The sequence below is a fragment of the Hipposideros armiger genome, unplaced genomic scaffold (assembly GCF_001890085.2).
Source record: "Hipposideros armiger isolate ML-2016 unplaced genomic scaffold, ASM189008v1 scaffold_682, whole genome shotgun sequence".
Taxonomy (NCBI): Eukaryota; Metazoa; Chordata; class Mammalia; order Chiroptera; family Hipposideridae; genus Hipposideros; species Hipposideros armiger.
Window position 1 is genome coordinate 269,174 of NW_017732032.1, and position 13,580 is coordinate 282,753.

The following is a 13,580-nucleotide window of genomic DNA, read 5'->3' on the forward strand; positions in this document are numbered from 1 at the left end:
TCATTTGACAGCTGACAGTTCTAGCTTCATTCTGAAATAAAATTGAGTGATTTGATTGAGTTTTGGAGACTTTACAACAAGTTGAAGATGGAAGACCAAACTGTGCATTTTTGCCATATTAAGAACACACATCAAGCTTGTGAAAAGTTGCATAAAGTTTATGGTGACAATGTTCTACAAGAACACCAGTGCCAACGATGGTTCACAAAATTCCGTGCTGGTGATTTTGATCTCAGCAACATTCCTCTGTCAGGGAGGCCCACTGAGGTTGATGATGACAAAATAAAGGCATTGATCAAGTCAAACCCACGTTACATGACACGAGAGATTGCAGAAACATTGAACATCCATCATTCAAGCGTTCACGACCACCTGAAGAAGCTACGTAAGCAAGCTTGATATTTGGGTTCCGCATGAACTCAAAGAAGTTCATTTGACGGCGCGTATAAACATCTGCAATATGCTCTTTAAATGTGAGAAAAACGATCCTTTTTTGAAGTGACTGATAACTGGTGATGAGAAGTGGATTGTTTACAACAATGTGGTGCGCAAACATTCTTAGTCCCGATGTGATGATTTGTCTCAAATGACATCGAATGCAGACATTCATCAGAGGAAGGTTATGCTCTCAGTGGGGTGGGATTTTAAAGGTGTCATGTTTTTTGAGCTCCTACCAAGGAACCAAACAATCAATTCGAATGTTTACTATCGGCAATCGGACAGTTTGAACGAATCCATCATCCAGAAACATCCAGAGCTTGTTAATTGTAAAGGAGCTGTGTTCCATCGCGACAACGCGAGACCACACACAAGTTTGATCAACCATCAAAAGTCATTGGAGCTTGGATGGGATGTGTTGCCACACCCACCATACTCACCTGACCTTATGCTGTCAGACTTCTACTTGTTTCGCTCTCTTCAAAACTCCTTGCGTGGTATAACATTCAATTCAGATGAGCCTGTCAATCAGCACCTTGTCCAGTTTTTCACAAATAAAATCAGGTTCTTCTATGAATGAGGAATTATGAAGCTCACTGAAAGATGGCAAAAGGTTATTGAACAAAATGGGCAATATATCATTGATTGATCTTTGTTCTTTACATAAATGACTCTTGAAAAACACAGACAAAATACATCATGACTTTTCTGACAACCATATATATATATATATATATATATATATATATATATATATATATATATAACATTATTATTCAGCTTCAGCTTCAGGTGTACAGCACAACAGTCAGGCATCTACACAGTCCATGAAGTGGTCTCCCTAATAAGACAAGTGCCCATCTGACACCCTACAAAATCTTTACAATACTATTGATTATAGTCCCCAAACTGTATTTCCTATCCCTGTGGCTTATATATGAAAGAGAGGTTCTATTTCCCCCAACTGACAAGGAAATTAAAAAACAAAAAAGCTTTGTTGATCTGATTACAAATGTTGTATCTTAATCGGTCCATGTGAAAAATATTGGGTTGTCGGAAATGTCACGACGTATTTTTTCTGTGTTTTTCGTTGCAAAAACGCGTCATGACTTTTCCAACAACCCAATAGCATCTCTGGCAAAGTGGTCCTCTGTATGGAATGAATTTGATTATTAGCTGTTGCACACAAGTCATAATTTCCTGCTACTATTAATTAACAATTCCTCTTAAACTCCTTGCAACCACTTATCTATCAAACATTCCAACCTCCTACACAAAAGTCACTGAAATTTCCCTCCAAATTACCCACCAAAGAAAACACAGAGGATACTCAGAATCTATGACACAAGTAGGGAAATGCAGTGGGAAATCTGGTGGGATTTATTAATAAAAATTCAAACCATACAGGTATTTTTTGTATACCCTATATATTAAAAGTCTTAAAATTTTTGCTTACCTCTCACCTGGTGATTCCATAAAATAGATTATACTCATTACACCATTAACTTGGAGGCCTACTGTAGCATCTGTTTTGGAAATAGATACTAAGTAAATTGTTTTTAAAGGCAAGTCTACTCACATCAACCGTTGACCCTACATTTTGGTGGGCATGAATTGTGATGGGACCCATGGTAAAGACAAGAGGGTGTGAAGGGTAACATTGTACCCCCCCCTCCCCAGGAGAAACTATCTCAGTAATCTTACTGGCAATAAGTATGTGCTGTCAGCATCCTATAGGAGTGAACAGCGTGTTATTTGTTCTTGACTGGTTTTACAGAAAGTGGAAGTTCCCTGACACAGATTCATTCAGGAATGAGTAAATAGCACCAGTGACACTAAAAGATGCGGGGGTCAATATAGCTTAGAAAAGAATTAAAGGGGAAAAGGGAATGACACCACATTTTGGAGGCAACTGCAGCAAGAATAAAGGCTTAATTTGTGCTGCCTGCCCTTCCTCTGCTCTATGGCAGTATCTGCTTTCAGTGTCCCACAAAGGGTCATCGCCCATATTCCCAAAGATTCACTCTTCACTAAAAAGCCCAAATGACTCAGGATCTGATGGACTGTAGAAATCTGACCTCTTTGTGACACTACTAAATTAACCAACAATTGAATGAAGGAGGTGTACATGCTTTCTCAGTAGCATAGCATTGGTTTCATTTAATTACATATGATAGTCATTGAGTATCTGCTCAATAGGCAGCTATGAGAGAAACAGCCTACGGGGGAACCCGTACCTAGACAGAAAAAGAAGATATGCACATCAATACCAGCATCCAAGAGAGTCACGCATGTCTGCAATGCCTTCCACCCACTTCTGCATTCCACTACTCCCAAGACATCTACTCTGTGTAGGTAATTCGGAAGCATGGTGGAAATTGGTTGTAATTTAACCACAGCCCTCAAATCCCATTTCCATTCACTGTATTAGGATGAATTAGATTGCAAGTAACTGAAAAACCAACTCCAAATAGCTTAAACAATTCTCATTTGTTTATGTAATTGGCTTATGTAATTTGAAAGCCCAGTGTTAGAGTTAACAGATTTCAGGGCAGGTTTGATTCAGTAATTCAACAGTGAAATTGAAGTCCTAGGTTCTTTCCTCCATGTGTCGACTTTATCCTGTTTATTCTGGTCTCAAAATAGAGCTACATCCTCTTCAAGTTAGGGAGAGAGTCAATCTAGCTCTAAAGAGTCTGGAAGCTTCTCACACAGGAATGCCTAGCACTGTGTCACAAATCCCTCCATGAACCAATGGCTATGCCAAGGAATGGGGTTACTCTGAGGAGCTCAGGCCTAAGTGACAGATCTTACCCCTAGTGCCAAGGGTAGTCAGTTTCCCCAAAAACAATTGGGGGAATGGAACCAAAACTCTCAAGGATGAGGAAAAGCTACACAGAAATACACTTGTGGTTACTAGGCTGGAGAAGCAAGACCACAGAGGAGCACTCTTCCCCTACAAGGAGAAGCCACCATCCACACTCCATTCTTCCTCATACCACAAACATCAAGGGAGCCCAGACTAGGTATTTTGTGTTTTGAAAGGTAAGAAATAGGTGAGGGCATGGCACATATAGACCTGAGTTCAGAAATATTCCTTTCCTGTTTAACAAAATGAGCCACTTTCTAAAGCTGGGTGATTTTAGCCAATAGTGGGCCACAGGCTAGATCAGGGATTGGCAAACTTTTGAGATGGAAGAGCCAATCCTGTCCCTCACAACAATTTAAAAATTACTCAATAGCCATAAAAAATGAAATCACCATTATGTGAATAATATCCTTTTGAAAATTTATAAATGAAACTATGATAGCTATATTTTCATTTTCAATTTTACTTCAGAGCCACAGGTACATGCCCAAAGAGCCGTATGTCACTCGCGAGCCACAGGTTGCCGACCCCTGGGCTAGACGGTGTCAGCCGGGGCTGTGACTACAACAGGACTATGATTGCCACATCCAGCGCACCTGAAAATTTGGGGAACATGCATACACAGAAAGGAGCTGCCCAGTAGAATGGCTGTCAACGGACTCAAGAACATAGGACAGCTCTATCCCATAGTCAAGGATAAAGGAGAGCAGCCTTGAGAAGTAACTCCCCAAACACACTGCTTGTCTGGGAGCCCACCCCTTGCACCCATGGCCATCATCTACTCTCCACTTCCCTGCCATGCTCACCTCTTCCTTCTCCTTAGGCTTCACCTCTCAGCAGCGAGGAGAACAAGAGCACCCACATCAATAGAGTGAGCATCATCCTATGACTTGTGTGCCCTCTCATCAGGTATGGCCCCATTTTAGATATTTTAATCCTTGTACTTATTTTTCAAGCAAAAACTGGAGGAACTACATGTGTCTCTTTTCATCAATAGATGAAGTGGCTGAGGATCAAGAAGCTATAAAACCAGTCATAAGAGGATCTTATTGGCAAGAAGGGTAAAGCCAGCCCCTCTCATGGTTTCTGCCCCCTCACTGTCATTTCTCCAATGACCACAATGCATACCAGGCTTTGCTTCTGAAATACTTCCCTCTGAAAGGAGTTAAGCCATAATTTATCACTGAAACTCCATGCCCTACCACTGGAAAAACTACTCAAGTAGCATGTCCTAGAGCAATGAGTGGATCACCAACAGTATCTCTCTATATAGAAGCCAACGTGTAACAAGGCCATAAAAGATTACTTCCTTGAGGGGATTTTTTTCTATGTTCTCTTGTCTGTGTCACCCCAGATCCCTGCTTGCCTTTCAAGCTTGACAAATGGAGGGGCTCGTGGTCAGAACAGTGATTTACTATCATCAAAATTTAATAGCACTCAGTTAATTTATGGGAAACAAGTTTCATGAAATGCTGAAGTCTGCCTGAATTATTCACCTCTGTAACAGAGATGTGCTTAGCAGCTAACGGGTGATTTTGGCTTTGGCTGCATTACAGCAGGCTACCCTGACATTATGTATTCCACCAAAGCAGTGAAAGCTAATTCAAGAAGGATCTGCACCATGGAAGTCTCACATGCTGTGTATTTGTTAGGTCCCACTCAGACTTATTTATCGTTTCTGGTGTTTGAGGAAACACTTTTTACATTAAGAACTATAATTCTACAGATTACAATTGAGCATATGTTTAAAGAGACAACAGCACAAGTCATGTTTACATGTACACTAAGTGATACAATCGTAAAATACATCTGGCCAATATTGAGGACAGTGATTCTCAAACTTACAAAGCTATGGCACTCTTTTGTTTGTTTACTTTCCAATGGCTCCATATTCTGCCCCAGAGTGGCTTATTTTTTTTAACTATATCAAACTTTATTTTGTTTTTTAGAATTCCAAGACAATCTGCAAGGTCACTGAAAGACAGCTCCAGGATTATAATAAAATCTGAGAAACAATGATTCAGAGTTTCAAGAATCAAACAGTCCAACATAGGGAATAGAGTCAATGGAATTGTAACAGCTATATATGATGTCGGAGGGGTAGTAGATTGGGGGAGAGGGGTTATCACTTTGTGAGGGGTGTAAATGTCTATTACATTGTTTTGTACACCTGAAACTGATTTTTTAAAAAGAATTAAACAATACAAATTTAAACTAAGCCAACATTCTTTAGGTTTCCATGGCTAAAAATACAGTTTGCCTCTTTTTAACAGCATTTTTGTTACAAGTCACCTAGGTTTAGCAAGAATCTGGATCATTGGGCTTCACAAACTTTGGCACAAGAATCACCTGTAGGGTTTGTTAAAACACAGATAAGCAGGCTTCATTCCCAGAGATTCTTCAGTAGGTCTGGGGTACAGTACAATAATTTGCATCTCTAATAGGCTTCCATTTGATGCTCATGCTGCTAGCGCATATATCACAGACTTGAAAGGATTTTTCACAAACCTGAGGTCTACATTCTGTGACAAGACACAGCCCCAAACGCCTTACCTTTACTCATGGTGTATAATAAGGACCAAAACTGCAACTGCAATATTTGGTATCATTGTCATGAGAACTACAGGGATGCACCTAGAGACAATGACCGTATCCACTGAAGATGTGGAAACAATGGCCAAACAAAAATCAGGTTCCAGAATCAGCCATTTATGTTAATGCCATCACCCCAGGGATCAGGTGACCATTTGGTTCTGGTTGATTTTGACTACCTACTTCCTGCCTCCAATTCACAAACACCTATTCTTTAAATTGGGGCAGGAAACTCTGTGGACACAAGAATATTACCTGGGAATGTGAATGGTCCCTAGGAAGAAGTAAACAAACGTAGACAATAATGCAAGTAATGTAAAGCCACCTGGTTGCAGAGTGAAAAATTCCACCAGCTGTGTGTTCACTCTCCAAGATGCTGAATACACAGATTAACTTTTTTTCTGTACCAGAGTTCCACTAAATTAACTGATTAGCAGGGGTGGGGAGGTAATGAGGACAGAAGACATTAGCTTGATTAAAATAAGCAGTTGTTGAGTTTTTGTTGACAAGTTAGGAGGAAGGAAACAAACGTTTTTCAGCACCTCCGAGTACGAGCCCTGCCTTCATTCTATAAGCAGTTCAGCCCAGAAGTTGGTATATTTATTATATTTCCCCATTTGCTATAAGGAAATTAAGGTCCAGAAAGCTTAAGTAACATGCCCAAGGTCATTACGCTAAGCTGCAGATATGGGTTTCAACAAAAGCATGTTTTTCTTTACACACAGTAGTGTTGCTGATGCAGGTTCTCTTGCTACTAATAACTAACATTTACTGAGTGCTTTCCTAGCATTTGATATATATTGTCTTCCAATGCTCACAACAACCCCTTAGACTTGAGCATTAGGACTCTTAAGTTTAACAGTGATTAAAGAGAGAGGGGATTCATCTTGGAAGACTTTTTCAAGAGGTAAATTTTTGGCCACGTTGTGAGAAACTCCAAAGACACGGTGGGATAGGGCAAGTCCTAAAGGCAGAGGAGTGAGTTCATCACATTTGGAGGAATATTGAGAAGGTAAGGACACCATGGTTATAGAGGAAAGACAATTATGTGAGACATCTTGGCTTTGTCAGAAGGGTACAAAGTAAACAAGAATACATTATTTCAGCATCTGAGTAGGAAATATTTTAAGACTATCAACTCTCCCAAGAAATGAAACATTTTGCATCCATTCCACTGAGGTGTAGCTAGTTTCTATATTGTAAAGTTACTTTTCAATACACACAATAGCTCATTGAGAAAGACATCATTAAACTTGTCTTTCTAGAAACTCTTTCTTTGCCCTAAGGGGCCACTTAGATGAGTCTGCATATGTTATGATTATGTTATACTCTGTGTAGGACTTAACAAATGCAGACACAGTAAATGATCAAAGCTGCAAAGCAATTTGTCAGAAAGAGCATCAGGTGTCACTGTCTGTCTTTGGGCCCTGTGCTTTGACTGTTGAGAAGCAATGATTTCTGATTCCCTTAAGTCATTTTACTCCATTGTTTTCCATCAGTTCCCAATTTATACCTCAGAAACATGGTCTCTAATTCATTTGGGTCCTCATGAGGCAATTATCTTCTCCCTTCACCTGTGATATTTGCAGCCCCTCATCTGGAATGTCCAGCTTCGGGAAGCTGGAGTCTTGATTACCATAGTCCCAAGATGTTGGAACAGAAAATCAACACTCAATATGGCAGAAGAAAGCATAAAATCATTATGAAAATACATACTTATGAAATAGAACTAGGATGGATATGGCAGGTCAAACACCTTGGGGGAACTATCTTGTTTAATGATAAACCATTAACACCAGAATTTGGCCCTACTTCCAGTTTCACTCACAGTCCTTCCCCCGTGCTAATTAATTCACCTTGTTTTCTTCTGCACAACCTAATTTGGCTTGCCCTGAAATTAGCCTTTGCCCTTGAGAAAGCACATATAGACTTTTGGCTGGGGCAAAATTTGCCTTCCTTCCAGGATCCCTTACCATAATCTAATCTGCTCTCTTGACACCTTGTCTCTATCTCTCAGCCTGTCCATTCCCCATTCCTTGACTGCTACCCTAAGTCATTTTCTAGATTTTCTTTACTTTTTTGGTAAGAACACTTTATATTTAAAGTCCTGTGTTTCCATTATTTTGCCTTCTTAGTCATGTTTTTTATTCTCTTTTCAAAGACCTCTTATGTGGTTATTGGTCTATTCAGGTTTTCTTTTCCTTAACCTTTTTATGCCATTTTTCTAACCCAATTCTGATCATATTACATAAGTTACTCTGAATTTGACTTTTTTCACTCAGAAAGACAACCTAAACATTTTGTCATCACGATAGTTTTTAAATATGCCCACAAATTCTTTGATGCTCTTTCGTTCAAAGGGTAGAGCCTAACCACCCCTCTCTCTAGACTGTTGGCTGTATTTAATGACTTGCTCCCAAGATATAGACTTTGGCAACAAAGTCTATGAGTCTTTCATGAGACTAGGTCATAAAAGACACTGTGCCTTTATCTTTGCTCATTCTTTCACATCACTTGCTCTGGAGGATGCCATGTCACGAGGACACTCAAACAGCTCAATGAAGAAGTCTTCTGACAACAACCAGCACTAACTTGCCAGGCATACAAGTGAGCTCCCTTGGAAGTGTGTCCTCCTGCACCTTTCCGGTCTTCAGATGACTGTAGCCTAGGTCAACATCTTGACTTCATCCTCAGGAGAGACCCCAAGTCAGAACCACCCAGCTAAGCTGCTGCCAGATTTGACCCACAGAAACTGAGTTCTATAATAAGTGTGTACTGTTTTACGCCATTAAGTTTTGGAGCCATTTGTTATGCAGCAGTAGATAATATGTTTTCTATGTACATGTATGTGCATATCCATATCTATTTTGACAGGAAGTGATCTATTTTGACATGTGTAATGTCAACAACATGAAAAAGTTAAAGTCTCAGTGTTTTCTTAATACCTTTAGTTTCTTCTTCAAATCAAAATACTAAGAGGGTAATTTCCTAGCTCTTATAAAATGCTGGCTTAGATATTCAAAAGTGTCTTTCTTCCCATGCTACACTTAAAATGCAAAGAAAATTACAGTCTTTGTATCTGCAAGGAGGAAAAATTAAAACACAGTGAAAAATAATTTCTCTTTTAAAATATTTTTGTCATGTTATGATCAGAGAAATGATCTATTATTTCTATTCTCTTTCAAGAGCTGAGGACATATATGGCTTTTTGATAATTACATTGTAATTTTGACTCATTCCATTTATCCTAAGGAAGAGAAAGTATGAACCATGTATATAAGGCACTTCTAGAATTGCTGTAGAAACACATCTACAACATGAGCTACTGGGAAAAAAACATGATTCATTCATACAATCATCAAATATCTTTGAATACATACTTATATGATAGGCATAGGGTACAGTTGTGAACATGGCAGACATCTTAGTGCCATCACAAAGCTTACAACCCAGCATGATATGCAAACAAGTAAACAGGTTATTAAAATACGGAGTGTTGAGTATTATAATGTGGCTGGAGCAGAACACTATGAGAAGTACACAGAGGATGCAACTTTTCCAGGCATGACAATGAGGTAAGGCTTTCTAGATGAAATGACCTTTAAACTGAGGTAAATGCAGTAATATGTTGGGAAAACGGCTTTCCGGGACAAAAACAAAAGCCCTGATTTGTAGTGTTTGCCAATTCTTATAGTATAAATACTCCCATCATGGCCAATTTTAAACTACTAATGTGAAGCCACTGACCATGGAGCTGGGAAAAGAAGGTACACAAGAAAAGCTCTCACAAACTCGTACAAGCCAGCTCCAGCAAACCACTGGAAATGCTTCATTAATTGTTTTATCCTCTCTCCCTTATCCCTCCACCACAGCCTGTGTTTAGGCATGTATCATACTTTATCTAGATTACTATAATAAACCCTAATTGACCAACCATGGCTGACTCCTGGCCCTTCTCCTAACCTCCTAACCCAGCTGGACTGCAATCATGCCTCTTCTGTGCATAAAACTTGGAGTGACTCTCCATCTTAGTCTGTTTGGCCTGCCAGAACAAAATACCATAGATTGGGTGGCTTACAAACACCAGAAACTGATTTCTCACAGTCCTGGAAGGTGGAAGTCTGAGATTGGGGTGCCAGCATGGTTGGGTCCTGTGGAGGCCCTGTTCCAGTTTGCAGACTGCTGACTTCTCACTGTGTCCTCAAGTCATGGAAGGGGGCCAGGGATCTCTCTGGGGTCTCTTTACAAAGGAACTAACCTTAAGGGCTCTGCCCTCATTACCTAATGGCCTCCCATAGGCTCCACCTCCTAATACCACCACTTTGGGCATTAGGTCCTCAACATATGAATTTTGTGGGCACACAAACATTCAGACCATAGTACTCACCAATGTATATAAAATCAACATTTCTTGGCATTGCATATAAGAGTCTTCATGGTCTGGCCTTGCCTGCCTAGTCAACCTCAACTCCCATCACCTCTTCCTACGTCTGCTATGTACTAGGCATGCTGAACAGTCATCACTGACCTATTAGTCCTGGAACACACCATCTGTTCTCCCCACTCCATCAAGGATAATAATATAAGCTAATATATTAGCTTATATTATTGTGTACTAACTAAATGCCAGGGAAGGTGCTAAGCACTAGAAACACAAATATAAATAGGATGCAATCTCTGAACTCAGTAATAGTGAGATGGGCAGACAGACCTGTAAATTCTTTATTATAATGGTTTGAGATGAACACAGTACTTACAGGGATGGATACAATACATAATCAGGAGCAGTCAATATTAACCAAACCCTATAATAGAGCCTGGAATGTGGCAGGTGTTCTATCTGTTAAACACATGAATTAGTGACATAATGCCAGATCAGGGTACCATTTGATTAACATAGTACATAAGAGAATTAGTATAAGCTTTCAGAGAAGGGAGAGCTCACTGCTTATTGGAGAGAAGACCAAAAATACATTTTTATAAGGTGATTTATAAAGAAATGAGCCCTGAAATACATCTCTAGGAGCCTACTGAGCCTCTAGGTCTTCAAAGCTTTGCAGATTTATGCAATGAGCTATGGCTTTCAATGGTTTCTAATGCTGGCTGACCATGAGAATCACACTTAATGTTTAAAATGACAGATCCAGAGATGCCTAGAGGGGTGGAACGGTGAGGGGAAGGAGGACTTGAACATGGCGGCTGTGGTACTGGCAGTGGCTACGGTGATGGCCTGGCCCAGGGCAGGCAGAGTGAAAGGTGCCATTTGCTCTCCCTAGGGGCCATCAGGAGCTCAGCGGGGACCAAGCTTGGGAGGGCACCAGCACCAGCACTTTCTGGCTTCTGGGATGGTGGCGGCAGCAGAATGCAGGTTCTAAATGGCTTCTAAGAAGTTGGGTGCAGATTTTCACGGGACTTTCACTTACCTTGATGATGTCTCATTTAAGACAGGAGACAAATTCAAAATGCCAGCTACAGTTGATCTACCTATTGGTTTCTCCTCGCCTGACTGTTTGCAGGTCATCAGAGAAGTAGAGTATGACTTCTCCTTGGAAAAGAAAACCATCGAGTGGGCTGAAGATATTAGGAAAATCCAAGAAGCCCAGCAGGAAGCAGAGTGCAAGGCTGAGGAAGCAGAAGCTAAAGTGAATTCTAAGAGTGGCCCAGAGGGCGAGAGCAACATGAGCGTCTGCCAAGACTCACAGTACAGCCGCAATGCCACCTCCTATTAACCCCATCCTTGCCAGCTCACAGCACAACTGCCTCCTCACCCCGACTCGAGTCGGCAGCAGTGCCACAAAACAGAAATTTCTCAGCCCACCTCACACAAAGGCAGATTTCAATCCTGCTGACTTTGAGTGTGAAGGACCCATTTGATAATCTGGAGTTAAAAACTGTTGATGAGAAGAAATAGCTGAGAAACATTCTGGTAGGAACCACTGGACCCATTATGGCTCAGTTATTGGACAGTAACTTGCCTAGAGGCAGCTCTGCGTCTGTGTTACAGGATGAAGAGGTCCTGGCATCCCTGGAGTGGGCAGCACTAGATTACAAACCTCTTCACAAACCCAGTGGCTTTATAACCTTACCACAGTTGGGCAACTGTGAAAAGATGTCGCTGTCTTGCAAAGTGTCCCTTCCCCCCATCCCTGCAGTAAGCAATATCAAATCCCTGTTGTTCCCCAAACTTGACTCTGATGACAGCCATCAGAAGACAGCCAAGCTGGCAAGGACTTCTCATACCACATCCTGTCTCTGCAATGGCATGTTCTGGAATTTCCTAAAGCCTTCTAACCAAAGCAGTGCCAGTAAGCTCAATGGGCATCACACTCTTGGGCTTTCAGCTTTGAACTTGGACAGTGGCACAGAGATACCAACCGCTTCTGATATGATCTCCCAGATGCCTTCCCTCTCTGTCTTCTCTATGTGCACAGAAGAATCATCACCTTCCAAATACAGGCCCCATGGTCACAATTCTTAATTTCTCAATGTCACAAGTGCCCAACACTCCCAGCTGTCCCCAGGCTTATTCTGAACTGCAGATGCTCTCCCCCAGTGGGGGGCAGTGTGTGGAGACAGAGGTCAACATGGGCTACTCATACGAGTGTGTCCTGAGAGCCATGAAGAAGGAAGGAGAGAATATTGAGCACATTCTCGACTCTCTCTTTGCACAAGGACAGCACTGTGAGAAGGGCTTCAACCCTCTTTTAGTGGAAGAGGCTCTGGAAATGCACCAGTGTTCAGTGGAAATGGTGATGGAGTTTCTTCAGTTAATGAGCAAATTTAAGGCAATGGGCTTTGAACCAAAAGACATTAAGGAAGTTGTGCTATTGCACATCAATGAGCAGGATGATGCTTTGGAAGACTTCACGGCTCGGGCGGGAGCCAGCTGAGACAAGGCCCTGCCTAAGCCCTGCCACGGAACCACCCCTGCAGGTGACCCTGAGGAGCCCCTCTGTGGGGAAGGAGAAGGGGCACACTTCTGGGTTTTCTTTTGGGGGTGGAAGTGCAGCTGTGGAGACTGTGCTTGACGGTCTCTATGAGCCTAGGTCCTGAGCTGGGGAGAAAATGAAAAAGGCTCGGGCATGTGAATGCCCCCAGAACTGTCCTGGCTCCTTCCATATTAAATGTATTTGTATTCTGAGAAGTGTCCTTCCCACCTTGGCCCTCCAGACACTCCTCTGTTTTTTCTGGGGTCGGTATGTCCTCAGCTGAAACGCGGCCAAGCTGCCAAAAGGAGTAAGGGAGAAGGTGGGAGGGCCAGACTAGTGCTGCTCTGGGCGAGATGCTTCCCTCGCCTGCACTGGTGGACTGAACTCTAATCCAGGTTGAGTGCAGTTGAAAGGTTCTTCCAGGGTTTTTTTCCCCCTGTTAATAAAGTCTCTTAATGTTACACTGGCTCTGCAATGTCTCTGAGGTACAAAGAATGCCCTTCCCCAAAGGGGCCCTGAGCTTGCCTCTTCTGCCAGGCAGTTGCCATGCTTCCCTGTCCCAGCCTGTTTCTTTTGGCTCGGTTTGGACCACAGTCCTCTGCTATCAAGATTTTAGAACCCCCTGCTCTAGGAAACAGTTGTCCAATTTAGAAATCATTGGCCCTTCCCAGCACATCAAGGTGGGCTGCCCAGCACTGACTCCACCTCAGTTCTCGTTGGAGAAGAACCTTTCCCTCCCGCCCCCTGCTCTA

The 13,580-nt window shown here is 41.8% G+C and overlaps 1 pseudogene; it reads left to right on the forward strand.

The window, feature by feature from the left end:
* The first annotated feature begins 11,274 nt into the window (after positions 1-11,274).
* Positions 11,275-13,217, forward strand: LOC109372994 (ubiquitin-associated protein 1 pseudogene; annotated as a pseudogene).
* Positions 13,218-13,580: the final 363 nt, after the last annotated feature.